This window comes from Salvia hispanica, chromosome 6 (genome assembly GCF_023119035.1).
Source record: "Salvia hispanica cultivar TCC Black 2014 chromosome 6, UniMelb_Shisp_WGS_1.0, whole genome shotgun sequence".
NCBI classification, from domain to species: domain Eukaryota; kingdom Viridiplantae; phylum Streptophyta; class Magnoliopsida; order Lamiales; family Lamiaceae; genus Salvia; species Salvia hispanica.
The window spans coordinates 22,479,348-22,499,829 of NC_062970.1; the positions used below are offsets into that span (position 1 = coordinate 22,479,348).

The window sequence follows — 20,482 nt, forward strand, 5'->3', positions numbered from 1 at the left end:
GTGCAAAAGAACCAAAAGTAAATAGATTGTATCTTCGCCCTCACGCGGACGGTGTTACGACGGACTTCCTCTGAAGATGAGACCCTTTAAAACCCTAAACTACCCCAGAACTCCCATTTCCCAAGTGTGTGTGTTGTGTGTGAGCTAAGAGCGAAAAGATTGTATATTTTGTGTGTTGCATGCTCCTCTATTTATAGGCGTTGAAGTGGGGCCCAGCGAGGTATAGATAGACTTTGTTGCCCTCAGCTATTGACTCCCTTCTTCTAGCCTCCTTTTCCTTCAATTCTGCTCACTTTTCCTTCATTCCTTCGCTAGTCCGTTTCCTCCAGCATCTCCTGGATCTAGCGATTCTGTCACACACCTGGCTTAAAAACTGTGTTAGACCCAGTAAAATATAGTGTTTTTCACCATATAACCGATGCATGAAATTAGCCTTATCAAACTGCTCACACTTAAACCATACTTGTCCTCAAGTATAAAGACAAGAAAAAGAATAAGGCGAATTTCAAGCAAGGTTATCCCCTGACCGACTCTTTAGACTCTAGACAGACTCCTAGACCTAGACACAATTTGAAACAAAACACTTAAAGAAAAACACACAAACACATAAACACATATGCATGAGCTAGCTTCAACTTTTAGGCAACCGTCCCCACAAGATTAAGGTCAATCCAACAGGCTGCATTCCTCCAAATAGGCCCTAGACCTAGCCAATCTGTCAGATCGTCAAGATAGCCTTTTACTTACCCAATTATTGGATTCAAGCAAGGTTATCCCCTGACCGACTCTTTAGACTCTAGACAGACTCCTAGACCTAGACACAATTTGAAACAAAACACTTAATGAAAAACACACAAACACATAAACACATATGCATGAGCTAGCTTCAACCTTTAGGCAACCGTCCCCACAAGATTAAGGTCAATCCAACAGGCTGCATTCCTCCAAATAGGCCCTTTCCCTTCCTCTACCTAGCCAATCTGTCAGATCGTCAAGATAGCCTTTTACTTACCCAATTATTGGATTCACTCGATCACTCATTCCTCACCATGGATGTTAGGATCGATTCTCTCTTAAGTTATTGCCACACCACTGAAGCGTCGGGTTATGAGAGTTTCCTCCTCTTTTCCTGGGTCAGGTTATTATCGTTCCTGCCCTTTAAACAACTTCCCCCTGGACTTCGTCCAGCTTATACCTCCTTCTTTTTTTTATTATATATATTTTTTATTTTCTCCTTTTTTCCCTTTTTTTCTCTTTTTTTTTTCCTCTGGACTTCGTCCAGCTTATTCCTCCATTTTCCTCTTCTCTCCTCTCGGACTTCGTCCAGCTTATAACACCTTACCCTAGACTTCGTCCAGCTTATACCTTCATAACCCAATCCCCCTATTTTTTCTCCTTCATGACTCTTCTCCCTAAGCATTCAGTGGCGGCCCTTTAACATGTGTTAGCTCGAAGTTATTTAAGGCTTATAACTCGCTTTTATAGTAGCGCTTCACAACTAACTAAGTAAAGGCATCCTCTATCGTTCTCGCTTCACTCAGATTGACTTGGCTTATTATAGGAAAATGCTTCTAAGTTGAAATACCTCCTATTTTCAATTACTTTCACTAAGGAGATCATGTCGTATTATATTCACTGGCTCATGCGACACGAACAAAAACTAGACCTAAAGACTCTTATCATGCTGACAAATACATGCATTGACTCCTCTCCCCCTCCCACTTCACTCAAGCTTGTCCCCAAGCCATCGTCATGAAGGGGGGAAACAAAGAGATCAATGCAACATACAACAACAGTTTATAAAAATAAAAACTTCTCACAGTTAGACCAAGCATTGGGCTAAGTGGGAGAAAACACAACAAAACAGAAAATACAAACTTCTCACACTTAGGCCAAGCATTGGGCTAAGTGGGAGAAAACAGAGACAAATAACATATCACAAATAGACAACAAAAACAAAGACAGATAACTGAAAGCAAAAAGTAAAAGTTACTTGGTCATGGGGGTGATTCACTTCTGGGGCTGGCTCCCTCGAGAGCCAGACTGGGGTGGGATTCCGGATCGGGTCATCTTCACCTTCTTTCTCGCCGGCTACTCCGGCTCCACATCTTCCTGTTCTGGCTGGTCGAGATACTGGCTTCTTCATCAGAGACTTTGATTTCGTAGGGATTGACACTTGCTTGGGAACGGGTGGGGAGACCATCTGCTTGAGCGATTGCGGTGGTCGCTGGACGGAGGGACTGCACTGGACGGGCTGCTTGACCTCGCTGCTGGACCCAGGAGTTACCTTCGACTGGGTCAAGGGGAGTGTCTGCTCCAACCACTTCAACATCTTCATTGAAAGCTATACCGCCTCCGTCATCCGCTAATTTTGTTTGGCGGACTTCACCGCCAAATCTGCAATATTGTCCCGCATGGTCTTCACTTCATCCCGGCTTCCGTTCAATTCTTTCCTAATCCCCCCAAGTTCCTTCACCATTTCTTTCCTCATCAATTGCATCTCCTTTCTCATATCCTGGACATCCTTCCGCAACTCTTCAACATCTTCACTCGGCATGGCCTCCGCTACCTCCTCTGTCTCCGCCTTCACCTTTTCTCCTACCGTGTAGAAGAAGGTTTGTTTTCCGTGCGCTTGAAGCAACCCCTTGTTGAAAAAGTATTCAACACTGAAAACCTCAAGGGGCTCGCACATTACGACTAAAGGTGCGGCTTTGGCTATCTTCATTTCAACGTTCCGCTGGAGGTTGGCGCCTAGGAGGTGGCAGGTATACATATGTCGAGCAGGGTTGCTGGTCATTTGATGACATGCTTGAGCCAGCCAATAACCCAGATGTACCTTAACGCCCTTCACCATGCACCAAGTGAAGTAAAGGTCGGTAGTTGTAAGAGCTGAATTAGCGGTTCCCATTAAGTTGTAGCTGATAAACGTCTGAGCAAAACGGAGGATTCTGTCCTCGATGTGAGAAGCCTTGGAGTAGCTTGACTTGAATGTCCCTGCCTTGGAGTGGGTGATCAGTTCCCATGCTGCTTGCACTTTAAAACCCGGCGTATTCTTCGGCACACCGACCATCCTCTCGTTCCATATTCCTTCATCATCCTCAGCCTTGGTGAACAGCCCCATCCTCAAGGACCATTCCCGGATGCTCATCTCATGTTCTTCATTAAAAAGCCTGAAAGTTATGGAGTCCGCGTCAAGATCAGTGATGTTCTTCAATCGGAACGTGGAGAAAAACTCCCTTGCTAGGTCCACCGGCACCTTCTCCTGGCTGTGCTTCAGTAACCACTCGAATCCGATTGAATAAATAGATGCGCGGAAGTCCTCATTGCATGAAATCATTTTAAGCTCTCTGGGGCTGTACTACTTCCCAGACTTAGCCATCTTCCCGGTGCTGCATCTTTCCTTGTACACCGTGGCCCGTTTCTGATCGTCAAACTGCCTCATCGACTCAAGCAGCTCCTTAGTCAGCCACACTTCCGGGCGTCCTGGAATAAACTCTTCTTCAGCTTCCTCAGATTCAGAGTCGGGTTCATGGGTAGGCTTGTCTTGTTCCTCGGCAGAGGGATCTTCGGTCACTGGGGAAAGGGTCTCCTCAACCTCCTGGACGGAGAGAGCTTTCCTTGACCGTGTAGACGTGGTCGCCACCGCCTTTCCTTTTCTCGCTCTCTCCTTGACCAGGCGACGTTCCTCTGCCTCCTCAGCATCTGGAACTAAGTCATCAACTTCGTCGAGCAGGCTCCTCCTTGCTCGTCTCCTCTCTGTTCTCTGGTCCACTTGGGGTTCATCCTCTTCCTGGTCATCCACCAGGTCCACGATCAAATTCAGCCCTTCCTCAACAGGCTACGGTACTCCAGTAACTTGTAGATCTGTTTCTTCCACCAATTTTTCCGGGGTTTCCCCCACATCATCCACCATCGGGGTTGCCCCCTCAATATAAACGGGGTTTCCCCCCTTACATCAGTTGGGGTTGCCCCCTCTTCCATGGGTTCAGGGGTCGCACCCCTAAAATTCGTAGGGGTTTCATCCCCCGTCTCCATAGGGGTTTCCCCCTCAGCCATCGATTTTTGAACAGGGGTTTCCCCCTCAGCCACTTCTACCACAACAGGGGTTTGCCCCTCAACAGTACTTTCCACAACAGGGGTTTCCCCCTTCGCAACGTCTTCTATAACAGGGGTTTCCCCCTCACCATCTTCCTTACCCTCAGAATTAGGGTTTTCGTCACCTTGCCGTTCGGTCTCCACCTCTGCTCCGCTGTTCGTCTGTCCAGCATCCTCTGGCCGTTAGTGCACCGCCTCTTCTTTATCCGCCTCCCGTAAAGCGGTTTCTGCATGTTGAGATCCAGAGTCTCGAGGCCCTTCTTCATGGAGAACTGCCGGTTGCGCCGCCGAATCCGCTGGAATTGTCAGTGATGGTATGGCCGTCGTGGATGTCATTAGGCTAGCAGAGAACAGAGCGTATACTTCCTTCGCTTTCTCGACGCTCCCCAATTTCTACGTCAACTCTACCAACAGGGCTGCGTCATACACCGTTTGCTGTGATCTTCCGGTAGTTTGGGTTGAATCCATCATTGTAGATCTGAAATTAGAAAAAAAAAACTTGGTCGAATTTGGTTAGGGTTTGTGTTCTAGAGAGAGAACGAAAGTAGAGAGAAGGGAGAGTAAATTTGGTTTTTCGTCGATTGGGATTATTGGAGAGAGAAGCAACGGTTGCCTTTTCTGATGAAAAGATGGTGCGGTTGCAAGCGTGATGTAAGCAACCGTACAACTCCCATAAATATCGGCCAGATTTTGAAATTCAAATTATCTCCATCCCTCCTTGACTTCTTCCTCCAGGCTCTCCTTTACTTCTTCCTCCAGGCTCTCCTTCCCTAGCAGACTTCCCTGACCATGACCATAAAAAAAATATGAAGGCGCCAGACTCCTAGGTATAGGTTAGAATATAAGGCATCGGTTCCCTTTGGAGTCTGGTGCTTCGAAAATATTTTTGGGAGATTTAAGTTGTATATACATTTTTTTGGATTTTCCTTTGTTTGAAAAACAGTTAGTCTATTTACACCTTCCTCTTGAGTATTCCCGAGATTCCCTGGTTCAGTGTACATATCCAAAAAAAAAAGTCAATCAATTTACCTGACCCAGGAATTCATCGGGAATACCTCCTCATCTGTCTAGGTGATAGTAGAGAGTGCGCGTAGTGGCACTTCCTCCACTACACACAATTCAGAATTATCCCTATAGACTTTCACTCTATGACCATTAACAAGAAAAGAGACCGAATTAGAGGTACTTCCCTGGATTTCCACTGCTCCGTTTGCACGGAGTCCGATGATAGTATATGGACCGATCCAGTTTGACTTCAACTTCCCTGGCATCAGCTTGAGCTGGGATTGGAAAAAGAGTACCTTCTGTCCCACATGGAGTTCCTTGACCCGGAGATTTTTGTCATGCCACAACTTCGTCCTTTCCTTGTACCACATGGCAGACTCATACGACTCCAGCCTCAGTTCGTCCTGTTCTTGTAACTGTAATTTCCTTTCCTCTTCACAAGCCGAAGGCTCATGTTCAACTCTTTCACTGCCCAGTACGCCTTGTGCTCGAATACCCACGGGTAAGTGGCACATCTTGCCAAACACAAGCCTGTAAGGCGACATTCCAATAGGCGTCTTAAAAGCAGTTCTGTAAGCCCACAATGCGTCACCGAGCCTCTTGCTCCAGTCCTTCCTTGATGGATTAACTGTCTTCTCCAATATCGCCTTGATCTCGCGATTAGAAATCTCTGCTTGGCCATTAGACTGAGGGTGGTACGGGGTCGACACTCTATGGTGAACACCATATTTCTTCATCAGGGCCTCGATGGTGCGATTACAGAAATGTGTTCCTTGATCTGAGACGATGGCTCTTGGAACTCCATATCTGTTGAAAATATTGGTCTTCAGAAATTTTGCCACCTCCTTTGATTCGCATGTTGTGGTGGCCCTAGCTTCTATCCACTTAGACACATAGTCTACTGCAACCAATATATAAGTGTTCCCACAAGATGATGGAAATGGTCCCATGAAGTCCATCCCCCATACGTCGAAAATTTCGCACACAATCACCGGGACTTGAGGCATCTCGTCCCTCCTTGAAATTCCCCCTGTCTGTTGGCATCTCTCGCAACACTGAAAAAATTCAAAGGCATCTTTATTGAGTGTCGGCCAGTAAAAACCGTTGTCTAGAACCTTTTTTGCTGTCTTCCTTGGTCCAAAGTGACCTCCGCATGCCAAAGTGTGGCAATGAATTAGCACATCTCTTTGTTCCCATTCGGGAATGCAGCACCTAATCACTTGATCTGAACACATCTTCCACAGGTAAGGATCGTCCCAAAAGTAATATTTGGCTTCGCTTTTAATTTTCATCTTCTGGGCCCGGGAAACTTCGTCTGAACTTGGCACCTCTCCCGTGACCAAGTAGTTGGCTAAGTCAGCAAACCACGGTTCTGCGTTAAGTGTGCGCTTCCCTTTATTGGATTCTCCTAGATCGGTTAAAGCCAAAACTGCTTCCCAGCTAATTGGTCTAGGGAATTTCTCCAGAAAATACAAATGCTCTTCAGGGAAAGCATCGGGTATGGCCTCTTCTGTTTCCCCTTGATATATTCTGCTCAAGTGATCGGCTACTCTATTTTCCGTTCCTCTTTTGTCTCCCACTTCCCAATCAAACTCCTGCAAGAGCAACACCCAACGGATTAACCTCGGCTTAGACTCTTTCTTAGCCAGTAAGTACTTTATTGCTGCGTGATCCGTGAAGACTATAACCCTCGACCCAAGAAGGTAGGGTCGGAATTTTTCAAACGAGTATACGACAGCCAACATTTCCTTCTCCGTGGTGTCATAATTCTTCTGAGCCTGATTCAGAGTCTTAGAAGCATAGAAGATCACATAACTTTTTCCGTCGATCTTCTGTCCCAGGACAGCTCCCACAGCGAAATCACTCGCGTCGCACATTATCTCAAAAGGGTGATTCCAGTCTGGTGCCCTGATAATTGGTGCTGACACGAGTCTGTCTTTGAGCAACTGAAATGCCTTCTTGCACCCTTCGTCAAAGACGAATTCCACATCGTTGTGCAACAAATGAGTGAGTGGTTGCGCGATTTTTGCGAAATCCTTGATAAACCTCCTATAAAAACCTGCGTGACCTAGGAAGCCTCTAACCTCTTTTTGGTTCGTGGGGTATGGTAACTTTGATATCATATCTACCTTTGCTTTGTCTACTTGTATTCCTCTCTCAGAAACCATTTGACCCAGGACAATGCCTTCCGTCACCATGGAGTGGCATTTTTCGAAATTCAACACTAAATGCTTCTCTTGGCATCTCTTTAACACTAGATCAAGGTTGGCTAAACAAGTATCGAATGAGTTCCCGTATACGGTAAAATCGTTCATGAATATCTCAATGCATACTTCCAGCAGATTCGAAAAAATGCTCATCATACACCGTTGGAACGTTCCTGGTGCATTACACAATCCAAACGGCATTCTTCGGTATGCATACGTACCAAAGGGGCACGTAAACGTGGTTTTCCCTTGGTCCTCTGGGTTAACGTAGATCTGGAAATAGCCACTGTATCCATCAAGGAAACAAAAATACTGTTTGCCAGCCAATCTTTCTAGCATCTGATCAATGAAAGGTAGGGGAAAATGATCCTTTTTTGTGGCCTCGTTCAACTTCCTGTAGTCGATGCACATCCTCCACCCCGTCACCAGCCTAGTGGGCACCAACTCGTTCTTTTCATTTGTGACCACCTGTATTCTAGACTTTTTAGGCACCATATGGACAGGACTGACCCACTCGCTGTCCGGAATGGAGTAGATGATCCCTAGAGCAAGCAATTTTAACACCTCCTTCAGAACTTCCTCTCGCATGTTCGGATTCAGTTTCCGTTGTGCATCTCGATGAGCCTTTGCACCTTCTTCTAGACGGATGTGGTGCATACAAAGATCAGGGCTGATTCCTACTAAATCTGAGAGAGTCCACCCTATCGCTTTCTTGTTTCGTCTGATGACTTCCAACAATTCCTTCTCCTGCTCCTTGGTCAGGTCACTATTAACTATTACTGGGAATGCCTCATTCTCTTCCAAGTAAGCATACTTGAGGCCTGGTGGGAGTGTCTTCAGTTCCTTCTTTATTTCATTCGTCTCCTGGGGCAAGGGATTCTTTTCTGCAATATCTGGTAATTCCTTTCTCCCAGGCCCAGGAGAATTCTCCAGACTAGCCACGTGAGCCGATCCCTTAGATTTAGCTGACTCGGGATTTCTGCAAAACTCCATGATGGCCTCTGTGAGTTCCTCATCTGTCAACTCCGTTGTGTTCATTGCTGCACACCACCCTACAACTTCTTTGTCAATTAAGTGGCTTAGCTCCGAGTTGTCAATTTGTTCCTGTATCAATTCCGTCTCAAGATATTCTTGGACCAGGGGGTTAATAACATCAATAGCATACAGATTCTCAACATCGAGTGGCCTCTTCATTCCCTCATCTATGCTAAATGTGTATTTTTCCCCATTATAATCTAAACAAATTGTTCCATCGAAGACATCGATAATGGTCTTAGTAGTACGCAAGAATGGTCTCCCTAAAAGCACGCCACTAGACTCAGCAGACTCATTATCATTCATCTTGATCACATAGAAATCAGCAGGGTATAGAAAATCATGCACTTTGACTATGACATTTTCCAACACACCTCCAGGACAAATGCAAGTTCTATCCGCTAACTGGATTACTACCTTGGTAGCAACCATCCTTACTCCTGTCAATTTCTTATAGATCGAAAGCGGTAAAACATTGATAGATGCCCCTAGATCACACATAGCATGCTCGACCTTGATGTCCCCTAGAGAGATGGGTAATGTGAACATACCTGGGTCCGTGCATTTCGAGGGCATCCTTCTCTTTTGTATCACAGCAGACACATTCTCCCCGATCACAATCTTCCCGTCTGGTTTGGTCTTCCCTGCAATGAATTCCTTGATGAACTTGATGAAAGCAGGCATTTTTAGGGCTTGCAAGAATGGCAGGTTGATTTCCAACTTGCTAAAAATCTCCATGAGATCCTCTGTATCATCCTTCTTTTTCTTTGCTTCCCCCCGGTATGGAAATGGTTTTGCTCGCTTTACTGCATTTGTGGAACTCCCAACTTGGGTTTCACCAACTTCTCTGCTTCCTTCCTTGCTTACTACCTCAGGTTCTGGATCTAGGAAGAATGGGTCACTTGGTCGAGGCAGAGATCCCCTAAATCTCCCTTCCGGAGGTCATCCTGAACAAAGGCTTCTCGTGGGTCTAGGGCTATCCCCTTGAAACACTTGACCTTCTTTCCCTTTACTAGCCTGTATAGGTACCTCCTCGTCAATCTCCAAGGTCGGTCCTTCATAGCCCCGCCCGGATCTCAAGGTAATTTGACTAATGTTTGCTCGGTCCGGTGGTTTGACTGTGGCAGGAAGTTTCCCTTCATTTCCCCGCATCTCATTCAAAGAAACTGCGATTTGGGACAGTTGTTGGAATGCAAGTTATTCTGCATGAACTGCTGTGAATTCACTAGGTCGTGGACCATGTCATCCAAACTCCTTTGCGACCTGGAGTTGAATTGATTAAAATTCGATCCTTGACCTTGGTTCTGGCGATAGTTCCCTTGATTTCCTTGATGGTTATTGTACTGGTTGCTAGTCCCTTGATTTCCTTGATTTCCTTGATGATTCGGTTAGGAATTCTGATAGTTCCCCTGGTTATTTCTCTGGTGAGGTGGCACATAAGAGCTTCCTGGGTTGTTCTGATTCCTATTTCCCCAATTGGTATGGTCTTGATTCCTGTATCCCAGTTGCAATTGTCCCTCTTGACCCTTCCCTGACCAGTTGGACTGCCTCCCCGGAGGGTGTGCATAATTCGTGATCTGCAGTGGAGGTGGCTGACTTTGATCGTTGTTAGTCCATCTAAAATTGGGGTGAGTCCTCCATGGGGTATCCCTTTGTCTTCCCTGGTTCCAACTTCCATCCGGATTCCAGCACCCCATCGAATTTGCTTGAGCTTGACATTCCCCTTCACAGGGTTGACTGTAATAAGGCTGAAGTTGCCTTTCTTCTTGACCAGGGGGTTTCTCATTTTCTGCTGGAGCATGAGGGTTGTATTTCTCAATTGCGTTCAGCAATGCTTTCTCCAATTTATCTCTTGTCTTCCACGTTCTTGTCATCTTGTTCCGTCACTGCATTGGCTGACCCCCTCCTCAATATGCTTCGCGGGTTATCATAGGCCTTCTTCGCCTCAATCAGCCTTCCCAAAGTCTCTCTGGCTTCACTTGCTTTATTCTTGGTAAAATTTCCCCCGCTCGAGGAATTCATCAAATCCTTTGATTCAGGGTTTGCACCTTCGTAAAACAGATAGTAAGTCTCTGCCTCAATCATCCTATGGTTCGGACAAGCATCCAGCAATCCCTTGAACCGGGACCAATAAGAGCTCAGAGACTCATCCTATTGCTTGCACTCCCGGATCTCCTTCTTCAAGTCATTCGTCTTGTTGGACGGGCAAAAATAATCCAAGAACTCCAGTTTGAAATCCTTCCATGTGTTTATCGAGTCTGGTGGGAGCCTCAGCAGCCAAGTATTCGCCTCCCCTTTGAGGGCAAACGGAACTGCACGTAAACGGTAGTCGTCCTCAGTCGCCTCATTGGGGCGCTTTTGAACGCTGCACAGCTTGCTGAACTCGTTCAAGAATTCGTAAGGACATTCGTTTCTTCGCCCAGAGAATGTGGGCAAAACTCCGAGCACATTTGTCTTGATATCAATAGACCTCCGACGCGGGTTTGAGACTATAGCATGGGCGGGTTCACCGTCGAGATGTGCGGTGAGTGACCATATCTCCGGGTCGGGATCTACTAAATGAGCCATATTTGGGCCTTCCTCCTCCTCAGTCTCGGAATGCTCTGTTTCTGTTGATGACTTCGGGTCTTCTTCTCCCGACGAATTCCACTCCTTCTCACTTTCGATTCGAACGGAAATGGGTCCACCGTCCTCAAACCTGATCCGGTGGTGATATGGACGTAGACTCTTTGACTTGCCACTTGTATCGGCCGCTCCTTGACCCAGATGAACTAGCCCAACTTCCAGAATGGAAGCCCGTGTTCATAAACTGTCAAGGAGAACAAAATAACATAAATTAAATTATTTACACCAAATCCTCAAACGCAATAACAATAAACGCCATCCTTCCCTGGAAAACGGCACCATTTGAAGATACGGAGTGTCAGTGTGTGCACAGAAAGGAATAACAAGTTTCTTAGGTCCAGCAAATCCACTAGATCACAAGGTCTAGGAATCCACTGGTCGTTGGAAAATCTCGGTCGTCGGACACACAGAGCACTTCTTCAAAAACCCTCAACCACTTATACTAAAACTTAGCACAGGGAAGTAGGGATCAATCCCACAAAGATGGATGCGTAATGAACATGCTCAAGGATTTGGAAATTCTTTTTGGGCTGGCTGCTACCACGCATTTTTTCTTGGGTTGAGAAAATTAGACTAACTTGAGATTGAGATCTGCTACGCTAATAACTAGATCTAGGCAAAACAGAAATCATGCACGTAAATTGAAATCGAGAAAATCACTAGATCTAAGAAACTATTCTAAATTACCTAGATCTGGAAAATAAACTGACGGTGGAGACCATGACTGAAAAAGCAGAGTACGGACGAAAAGCTGGAAAAACAACTAACTAAAGTACTAACTAACAGCGACATCATCTTCTCCAACCAATTGCATAAAAACTCAGAAGAAACAGGTATGAGCGTAATCGGAAAAACAGAGCAGACTAGAATTAAGCAATTTAACGAAGAACAATTAAGAACTAAACAGATCTATAGCTACTAGACGAAGTAAAACACAACGGAAATAGAAAACTCAAAAAAATCCATGCACAACTTGAAATCCCCTGTTCAGATCCAACCTCGAATGCTAAATCCACTCCGGATCCAAGCATCCGACACAAACTCCGGCCAAAAACATTCCATACTTTCAGATTTAACAAACAACCTCCGATCAACAATCAACAACACAGATCCACAGCCAAATTCCCCAGATCAAGCACCAAAGTGACAAAAACAGAGATTAACATGCAACTTGCCGAAATAAAACTTCAAACAACAGGATCAACGTGGATCAACATGAGATAACACAAATATAACAGAAACTAAAGGAATGCGTAGATAATCAGTAACATCAACAACCAAAAGTGAAGTTCGAACGAAATAAAGTGCAAAAGAACCGAAAGTAAATAGATTGTATCTTCGCCCTCACGCGGACGGTGTTACGACGGACTTTCTCTGAAGATGAGACCCTTTAAAACCATAAACTACCCCAGAACTCCCATTTCCCAAGTGTGTGTGTGTTGTGTGTGAGCTAAGAGCAAAAAGATTGTATATTTTGTGTGTTGCATGCTCCTCTATTTATAGGCGTTGAAGTGGGGCCCAGCAAGGTATAGATAGACTTTGTTGCCCTCAGCTATTGACTCCCTTCTTCTAGCCTCCTTTTCCTTCAATTCTGCTCACTTTTCCTTCATTCCTTTCGCTAGTCCGTTTCCTCCAGCATCTCCTGGATCTAGCGATTCTGTCACACACCTGGCTTAAAAACTGTGTTAGACCCAGTAAAATATAGTGTTTTTCACCATATAACCGATGCATGAAATTAGCCTTATCATTATTCATAGAGTAATCATACTCCAACTAGCTAGGTTCCGAATAATAAAACCTTATTTCAAGCTCCTCTTGAGGATGTTATCAAACGAGACTCACCTCGCGCACGATTCAACATAATAGCAATCCTAGCACCGCTAGATATTAATCACCACTACCCAATATACCAGGCTTATTGGGTTGCGAAAAACCCGCACCATTTGGTAAGTCAAAGTAGTGCATAATCAATACCGTATGCTCAATGCTAACGTACATTGATTAAGAAACAATAATTTACGAGACCTCGTCTTTCAGTAGATAGCATAAAGACATGTCTCGCTGTTAGATCCAATTCAATGCTATACCACACCAACGTCATCTTATTTCAGTAAGGCTTAGAAATAATCGGACTGACATTGCTACCTTTCACAATAGGTAGTCTAAGCCTATCTAGGTTGTTAAATTCTTCTTTTTTTCTTTGTTCAACTGACCGTGTTACCTTAAAGTGAACGACACCCACAACCGGTCTACTAAAACAAAGACTTAGACTTTGTTAAGTTACTTATACATTTAAACATGTAATAAACATCCATTAAATGTAACACAACAACATTATAACAAAAATAATCAGTTTATTCCTTTGGAAAATAAAATAAGAGTTTTAACAGTATTCAATCACTCGAAAGGTGATTTCTAGTATACAAACTCTAACAATAGCCCGATCAACCATGAAATCGGAATTCATAGCTTTGGATAAAGCAGGGGAAGAAGCCGTGGCTTAAGAGCTTCCTTGAAGGTATTCCAGGTTGGTGTAAGCCAGTGTCACCAATGTTGATTCACTGTGATAGCCAAACAACTATTAGAAGGGCAAACAATGACTTTTATAACGGTATGTCTTGACATATCCTTCGAAGACATAATACCGTGAGGCATTTGATCACAACAGGTGTGATTACAATTGACTATGTGAAGTCAATGGGTAATCTAGCAGATCCGCTAACCAAAGGGTTAAACTGTGATCAAATGAACAAGTTGCTAGAGGGAATGGTTGTGAAATCCACAAACTAAAGAATTATCATAGTGTTAACCCAACCATGATGACTGGAGATCCCAAGAACTTGGTTCAATGGGAAAACTAAGCTATGAGAGTTCATGTGAAACACTCATCTATGTCTTCCCTAGAGAGCAATAGAGTATTTAAAGCTTTCCTTGTGGTGAGGATAAGTCTATGACTTTTAATGACTCCTGAGGACCGAGTAGAGAAAGATACTCGGAAAGGAATCACCTATGTAAGTGTGAAGTGTGGCAGCTACAAATTACACACTTATGAATCCAAAGTGGTGTCCAAGGCCGCAAAGGACACAAAACGTGAGAACGGATGAAGTTGAGGTGTTTAAGTATTAACACCATTGTCTCGGTGCACGCCGTGGGGGACTAGTTCAAAGCATCGCGCTACTAGGCCACATGTGTATCCGATGGCGTTGACTATGGAAGGTTCAAAGCTACAAACTACCTATCCTTCTGCTTAAATACCTCTCGAGGGTTGAGCTTATGTCTGCATGCATATGCATTCGGCAATTTCCACTCATGTGAGGGATTGTAAGAATCATGGATTAAATGTGCCCGATCAATGGACTTTGACCGAATAATAAATATGACGAGAAATTTAATTCATCAAAATTAAATGCTACAACGTCAGTCTATGTTCCGCGTAGATGATCGTAGTATATTCACTTTCTCAAATCCGATTCTCGGTGAGTGAGAAATAGTGGATTAAAGTTGGGCACAATTGAGCTTTATCTAAGCTTGGATGTAGGGAGCAAACAACTAGTGTTAGTTGTCCCACATCGGAAGTGAGAGCCTCTGTTTGAGGTGTATAAATTAAGTGTTCTACTACACTTATAAATTCTAGTTGATCAAGTTCGGTCGAAGAGCCCACACGCAAGCACACGCGCGCAACGCCGCCGCCCGCCCGCCGAACCGTGTCGTGCCGAGCCGAGCGGAGCCACGTTGACGCACTATTTTTTAGCACTATTAATACCTGCAGATATACAAAGTAGCAACAGTATAGCTAAAGGTCAGTGCCGGATATCGAACACAGGGAAAACTAACACAAAGTGTCTATCTTATACTAAAACTCAATTAGTATCTGGAGAACCGAAAGATTTTGAAAAATTTTGAAAACTAAAAACAATAAAAAGCAAATAAAAGATAATTGTAGATAAATCACGGAGACAAAAGTATAGAGATAAGGGAATTCCAGGGATGTGCGTTCATAGTTATGGTTACACAAATTCCAAACTACAATACCCTAGCACAATTATTACTTTGATAGAACGAGTCACCTAGCTTATGCTCATACGATGCAAACGTTGATTACTAACATTAGGGTTGTCAATCCTAACACATAACTCCGAAAAGCTCCTAAGACCCTTAAAAAGTCATCACTCTCAATTAATAGTGCCGTTTTAAAGGAAGCTAATTGTAGTGTCTACTAAGTGGACCTAATTCGGTAAAACTCTCTCACAGTTATGAAGAAAATTATGTTGAATCAACACAGAATGTGTCACTCAGACGTAAAGCGTCAAAAATTATGTTGAAACAAAGTGTAACATCCCCAACTTTTGAACCTTAGTATTATTATTATGATCTTAACTACATAATAAAAAAATAAGTGATGACGTTTGAATTTTAAATATCGATCTTTTGAGTTATAACAAAATCAAGACGAAATATACAATAGAAGTTGTTTGTTTTACCACGATTAGTTTAAAATAATAAATCCGAATAATAGTACATGATATTCGATACGCGCACGAGAGGTTCGATAAAGCCCAACATTGCAAACGAGCAAATCCTAGTCTTACAATTAAGGAGAAAGACGTGCAAGTCTCGGGCAGCTTATCTAACGGTCACATCAACAAGAATCGCTCACGCTCCTTAGTTGGGTGTTATTTCCTACAAAAGAAGAGAGTTAGAGAAAGTAAGAAAAATACATTACTGAGCAAATCATGAAATAAATGTGAGAAAATCAAACCATAATCTTGAAATAAATGTGAGCAAATCAAACCATATCTTATACGCATATTTGAGCAGGATGATCAAGGGAGGAGATTTACTCCCTATCCAATCATAATCCTGTAGAAGATTTCAACTAAAAGGGCATTTAATACTAATGTAGAAAGATCAATGCATAGGATGCTCCCTCAATTCTCAAGCCATATTTTTAGCCGTAAGATCAAGAAATAGGATCCAAATTAGATCCTTGAGGAGATCTTTTGGCATTAAACCTCCCCAGATTAAACCTCCCCCCATGTTAAACCTTCCCCATTGTTAAACCCCCTCCACTTGCATAGCAACTTGCAATGAAATAGAAACTATATAAACCAAGCCTTTCCACTTCAGGAAACCCATCACTATCAAACATTCTACAAATTCTCTTCATACACACATAGAATAAAGGAGTACGAGGAAGGAGAGTTGCAGATACTTGTAGGATCAAGTCCCCAATCCAACAACACTTTTTCCTCACATCAAAAAGGTAAGCCCCAAACCTTTCTTTTCTTTCATATATGTACAAGCATATGCATATATAAAGTGAGAGTAGAATCTGCACAAGCAACGTTTACAAAACACAGCAAGTTTAACAAAATGTTTCACTATCAAGTCTTCTTCTAAGTAGCTAGAAAAATACTCACACTTCACCAAATTCAGTAAATAGAACCAAATAGAATTCTACTGCCTTAATAACTAGAAAGAATGAGAAAGCTTATCTCGTTAGTACAAATCTGCCGGGTTTCCGGCGAAGGCTCTTCAGCAGCCCGGAGACGACGAGGGCAGCCCCACACCCCATGACTACTAGAAATTCACAATCTTGACAAATCTACAAGTTACACACCAAACTTTTAAATCAAAGATCAAATCTTTGATAATAAAACCAAAAAGGAAATAGAATGGAATTTCCCTAATTTATCTCTCGGGAGTTGGTGAGGAGGCAGCGGCCAGGGCTGGAGTGGCGCCGGGAAGCTGCTCCGGCAGCACGAGGAACGGAGGAGGCCGAAGCCACCGCCTGTGCATGCACAGTGGCGGCGGCGGCGGATCCGAGAGAGAGAGGAGCGAAAGGGAGTGGGGGAGGAAAGAGAGAGGAGAGAAAGAGAAGAGAGACAGATGGAGGGAGAGAGAGAGGGCGTCGCCGGAGGCGGCGATGGCGGACGGCGGCGGCGGTGGCACCAAGTTAAAGGGGAGAGTTTCTCTATTTTTTTTGGTTACGGTGAAATGGGTAGGAAGATGAATTGGGAGTATGTATATAATTTATTGTTTTATTATTATTTGCTATTGGGCTAATGATAATTCATTTGGGCTAGTGAAAAAGAAAAATGAATCTAGGCCCAACCTTTTAATAATTTGGTGCTGCAGTAAATAAATGTAGGAAGGCCCATTTCCAAAATTTAATTATATTTTAGCCTATGTTTTAAATTAAGGTTTGATTAATATTTTTTTCTTCTCGTGATGTAACTAAGATAAAATAATTGTTCTTTGGATTTATTTTAGAGTTTTGCATAAGAGTAAATTTTGAAGTTAAGTATAAAGTTCAATTCTTTCGAAGTCGAGAATAGTGAAAGAAGAAGCATTAAATAGTATGCAGAAAGTTCTTAAAGAATAGCAAAAAAATAAAAGGGATTAATTAGGAGGCATGCATTCCTATTAAAGTTTAAGATTTTCTTGAACTCTAATTAAAGTCTAATTAGTGTGTTATATTTATATTGTGATGTTTTCAAAAAAAGGTTATCTCCGCAAGTCAAGGTCAGAGCAAGAAATTCAAGTTAAGGAAAAATTTAAACGAACGAGGTGGGCTTTCGAACTAAAGTATTCTGTGGGCTTTCTATCATACATTATTATGTGGTGAAAAATACTTTCAGTTATTTAAATTCAAAGTATGTTTTGTCTTGCCATGTTTTTTTTTGTTTTGAGCATTACCTATCTGTTCGTCTAGAAAGGGGAGCGTCCCTACTAGACCAGTTATGTTGTGAATCGAATTCGGGTCTGAGTGTGGGAGTGATTCCTTGCTCAGGCTAGTGTACACCAGGGACCATGAACCTTCTTTCGAGTTGGCCGGTCATTGTGACCGTGGAATGTGGCCACATTCCCGACACCAGAATGAAGTTCAGATATGGTATATGTTCCAGGAAAATGGATCGGCCGATCACAATTTTAAAGAGAAAATATTTTTAGTGTTCTCGGGCATTTTCAATAAAACCACGGGTTCACTCAGTTATGGCTTGACAAAACCAGTTTTTATGAAAATATATTTCGACATTGTGTTCACTGAGTACATCAAGTACTCAGCCCTGCATATGTTTTAAAAATGTGCAAGTGAAGCGGTGATGACGAAGGGCGGTGTTGAGCAAAGATGGCGAATGTGTTTCAGTATTATAATGCTCGGATGAATCGTGTCTCCATACACGGTGTCATTCTCTCTTGACTCTTTCGCTGCAGTGTAAAAGTTGAACTTATGTTCCTTTATATCATGCACTCTGATATATTTTGTCAGTTATTCCAGTTTGATTTCGTTCATATCAGTTTTGCCGAGATTCCCCTTTCTTCCCCGCTTCTTTAATCCTTCCCTAGTCGTGATAAACCGCGTTTGCTATCCTTAGCAAAGTGCGGTCGTGACACAAAGTAAAAACCAAACGGATATTAAATAGAAAAAGGAATTGTATAACCAAAGGCGTTACTAACACATCCCTAGAATCCTATGAGTTTAGTTACACATGATGAAATAATCTAAACACGTAGATTGAAGGGATAACAATTGGAACATAAAACTAAAGCAAATAAAACCCGTAGGTTGAATCCTTATCGTTCTTGATGTTCTTGAATCCTTCTTCAACTCCTTGCACAATGAAGTACTCTAGCTTTTAATCTCTGGGAATTTATGTTGCAAAAAGAAGCTCTAATTTGATGAAGCTTGAGGTCCTATTTATAGGGGAATGACATTCCTCATCATAGAAGGAAAAGATCTTCAAAACATGGTAAATCTTGGCGCAGAATCTAGTCCTCTCGGATACACCGCCTTTCTCTGGCGGGTCGCCGCCCGTAGTCCAGAGCCTCTGCCTCTTCGGCGGTGGGCCGACGCACGTCCTCTGGCGGTCGCCGCACGTAGTCCAGAGCCTCTGCCTCTTCGGCGGTGGGCCGCTATACGTCACTTGCCGCCGGGTGCCTGCAGTCGCCGTACACCTTGCGGCGGTCACCGGTCGCCGGTCGCCGTCTGAACTCCAGATTTTCAGACTTTGCGTTTTGACTCCCTTTTTCGGCTCAAATATGCACATTTCTCACAAAACACACCAAAATACCAAAATGTATAAAATATGCAAATAATAGACATGTAACGTGATTTTAACATTAAAAATGGATCAAATAATAGCCTTAAAACAGTGCAAAATCCGAGCGTATCACGCGTCGCGTCGCGCCTGAGTCCATGGACTTGAACTTGGATCTTGGCAATCGGTCTTTGGGGCTCTTGGGCACCAAGGTATTACTTTTTGGACCAATGACCTGATCAAGTTGGAGAACTGCCCTGATCAGGCTGGTGGACTCCACTGACCTGATGAAGCTGGCGAAAGTCCAGGTGACCTGTTCAAGCAAGCGAAGTCCAGCGATAGTTGAAGCAGGCCCAGACCAGTGGACTGATCAAGTTGATTGTTGACCTGATCAAGTCAAACTCACTTCAGGATGTACATGTCTAGATACATCCGTGATTCAAAATCCGTAACGTTTTGTAACCCCCGTCGTTTACAAAATCTCCATGATGGCAGCCATCAAGGCTGTTGACCCTGCAGATGGATGGAGCCTATAAATAGGCTAGTCATTTGTGCATTCTAGCATACCATTCGACACATCAGAATCTAGAATTCACAAGCATCATAAGCTCTCTCTCTTTGCATTGTCTTTTGTCGAATCTCTGCCCTCGCCTTATTCCAGTTCGCCGGAGCTCGTTTCGATTGCAGTGCTGCATCAAACGAGAGGTAGCCGTTTTATCTTTGGAGACGAAACGTCAATCCGAAGAGCACTACCGGGGCGTATCTCGTCTTGTGGAAAGAGGACTCCTCGACTCGGCTAAACATCTTTCCTACGATTTATTGTTTCGATTCTACATTGTAATTTTGTTTTAGTTTAGTTTCTTGTATTTCCTTCTCTTGAGTTGTAATACGCCCTGCAAGTATTTATCTCTTGTAATCCACAGATTCCCAAACAATCTCATTATTCATCTCATATGCATCTTTATCGCAACATTTGGCTACGCTGATATAAAAAATACCCTACAATTGTTATCAATAAATTGGACGCCCCAACGTCAAAATCCAGCGTCCGCCACTGTATCTTTGAATGTAATCTTTAAACCTAGTAGGCTTTCTGATATGGCATTTAGGTCGAGATTGATCCATGGGATGTGGCTTTTGCAGGAGTCTCGATGAATTGGGCTTGATGGAGTGGTTGGGCTGCCCGACATGGAGTAGGGTGACGTGAGTTCCCTATAACATATATCCAGCTCTAGATTCTTCAAGAAAACATATAGAAAAAAATTACTGTTTCGACATGGAATATAATTTACTGTTTCGAAAAAATTTATTCAGGTAGTTAAAGCATCAAATTAACTTGGGTCCTTGAAAAAATATTTTGGCTACATAATCATCCTTTTGAGAACAACCAAGAAAATCGAAAAAGTGAAGGGTGTTAAAATAATAAATTTCAAAACTAAAGCTAAAGGAGAAGATAAAGGAGGAGAGAAGAGA

At 43.3% G+C, this 20,482-nt stretch overlaps 1 long non-coding RNA gene across 1 annotated transcript; it reads left to right on the forward strand.

The window, feature by feature from the left end:
• The first annotated feature begins 17,467 nt into the window (after positions 1–17,467).
• Positions 17,468–18,263, forward strand: LOC125192092. The gene is made up of 2 exons (XR_007171302.1): positions 17,468–17,537; positions 17,761–18,263. It is a non-coding gene; the product is annotated as an uncharacterized LOC125192092 (long non-coding RNA).
• The last annotated feature ends 2,219 nt before the right edge of the window (positions 18,264–20,482 follow it).